Below are 2872 nucleotides of genomic sequence, written 5' to 3'. Positions count from 1 at the left end.
GTCGGAAACGCCTAGGCCTTGGTTTTGGCGTTTTGGTACTGAGCCTTTCAAAAACCGAAATTCTTTCGGGGACTGTCTTGATACAGTTGCACTCAGATAATACTGCCCGAATGAGTTTGGAACAGGGGCATTGAGTTTCTAGTTCTCGAGGACCCCTTTTCCTGGTTTTACTTGTACCCCCACTACGATAGTACAACTCATCGGTTTGAAGAGCCCAGATCTGCGATCTCGACCACGTTGGGCGACGCGGAGACGCCACGTGGTGCAAGTGCAGCGATGGCTAAGGAATCTTGGGTCTTTGAGCCGAGGTTCTGGCGAACGACTCTGGAGGAGGATGCCTTCTTGCGCCTACTCGCAAATTGGTGCGCCTAGCTGACATGATCTCTTTGTCATGTTGAGGGTGGCGGCGACTCCCAGCATGTTGAGTCGTTCGGGGCTTCTTTATCGGGGCCAAACGTTCTTGAACTAGAGCTTTGCATCGCTCATCGGGAAGTGGACCGAGGCGCTCTAAAATTGACCTCCTTCTTCGGGATGGTCCTACGGGATCTCCCGGAGCTGTTTTCGGTGAAAGTCGCTGTTTTCATTGCTTTTGAATCTGTTACAACTTTACGCGTGAGATCTAGAAACTTCTGATCCAGAAATATCGGACAGAGCTTCGTCGATCCGCGTGAGATCTAGAAGCTATAAGCGTATACCTCGGCTAAAGCGAGGTATTAGCTCTTCTTAGTATCAACGCTAAAGGCTAATACTAAGGAAAGAAGGGGGAAAGAGGGTGATGAAGACTGCAGAGCTTCGTCTATCCGCGGAGGGATATAGAAGCAGAGCTTCGTCGATCCGCGTGAGATCTAGAAGCTATAAGCGTATACCTCGGCTAAAGCGAGGTATTAGCTCTTCTTAATATCAACGCTAAAGGCTAATACTAAGGAAAGAAGGGGGGAAGAGGGTGATGAAGACTGATGTCGACCTCTCCTCCTTGGTTGAAGCGCTCGGTCACTCTTTGCTGCAGCAGGGCTTCGCCAAGGCTCTCCAAAAATCCTCCTCCTCTCTCTCTAGCCTTGCTCCAAGACAAAAGAAATCCAGCCCTTTGAATGGCTGGCCGAACACCAAGGGGTGGGTCCGTCAGCACCCCTACCACGCCCCCCTAGAACCCTCGCCGTAGATCCTATAAATAGCGCCCCGTTGGGCCTTGCTTGTTGAGAGGAGGATTTTTGGGAGAAGCCGTGCCTTGGCGAAGGCCCGTGCTGCAGCAAAGAGGTGATCCGAGCGCTTCAACCCAAGAGGAGGAGGCTGCGACATCACCTTCATCGACCTCTGTTCCGCTTCTTTCCTTAGTATTAGCCTTGTAGCGTTGGATGTACTTGAAGAAGAGCGTGAATAGCCTCGTTTTAGCGGGAGGGGTCATACGCTGTTATAGCTTCTAGATCCTCACGCGGGATCGAGCGAAGCTTCTGTCGTATTTCTGGATCAGAGAGTTCTAGGATCTCACGCGGCATGACGCAAACTCTGTCCGATTTTATCCCGGAAGGATCTGAATTGCCCCCCGTGGTTCCGACGGATTATCAAGCATCCCCATCACAGGCCAAAAAGACCCAACGCAAGCGGACGGACCGCCACCAGAACGGGATCTCGTGTTTATTTTTCGAAAAGTTGTAATTCTTTCTGGTTTTGTTACAAAGGAGTGCTTTAAAAAGACAGATTCTTATCGACTTCTTGTTGTAACGTTGTAAAGTTGTAACAGATTAAAAGCAAGAAAACAGCGACTTTCACCGAGAAACAATCGAAGAACGGTGTGTACGCTGATTTTGGGTGAACGAGAACAGGAGGATTCGTCAAGATTATGTTTTATGATCTTCGAATGCTTTTTGGCAGGCGTCGTCCCAGGGTATGGAATGGAGTAACCTTTTCTTGTTTAGGCCTTCACGAGAGATGGTTGACGACTTCCCAGAAAGATTTGAGATGAACCGCCCGGATTGATAAGGCTAATCGCGCCTTGGTAATCTCTGAGCTCCTCTAGATTTCTAGGGGGGGTGTGCCAGTTCAGTGTATCGCCTCGACCTTATCAGATCGATATTGTAACCTTTAGTGGTGATGACGAAATCCAAGGAATTTTCCGCTGGAGACATTCCGAGTGAAGGATTTAGTGGGATTATCTTCAATTGATGGACTTCGCAATGAGAGTCGAACATCGTCTTCAAGTCCTTGAGTGTGTCTTCTTCTGTTGGACTTTTTACAACCGATCATCAACGTAGCATCAACTGTTTCTCCTGAGATGCTCTTGGAACAATTAGGTCAGCTTGCTCGTTGGTACGTGGCGCCTGCATTCTTGGTAGGACCGAATGGCATTTCACTGTGTAGCAAAAGACACGAGGGGTGTTCTTGAACGCTGTATGGCTTCTCGTCATCGGGGTGCATCTTGATTTGTTAGTATCCGAAAACCGGCAATCATAAAGAAAGCCATGTCTCTCAATCCACACATATTTGTCGATAATGACATCTGTGTTAGAAGGAGGAAATCGGTCTTTTGGACTATCCGGTATTCAAGATCCCCTGAAGTCAATGCAAATCCTGATCTTTACCGGTTCTCTTCATGACTGGAACAATGAGTTGCTAGCCATTCTGGCATGTTGTTCTCTCGGTAAATCCTGATTCGATAACTTTCTTAACCTCGGGCCTCAATGGCTTCCATTAATCTGCGGACGAAAACCGTCTTTGTTGTTTTTGACAGGTTTGGCATCGACTTGATATCGAGGCGGTGCATGCTTACATGGGGTCGAGGCCCTGGATGATCTTCGTAGATTCCAAGCGAAGACGTCAATGCGTATTCCTGGATGAAGAGGCGAATTAATTCTCTTTTCGCTAAAGGGAAGACTAT

The sequence above is a fragment of the Asparagus officinalis genome, chromosome 6, assembly GCF_001876935.1.
Source record: "Asparagus officinalis chromosome 6, Aspof.V1, whole genome shotgun sequence".
Lineage (NCBI taxonomy): Eukaryota > Viridiplantae > Streptophyta > Magnoliopsida > Asparagales > Asparagaceae > Asparagus > Asparagus officinalis.
This window is presented reverse-complemented; position numbering follows the sequence as displayed.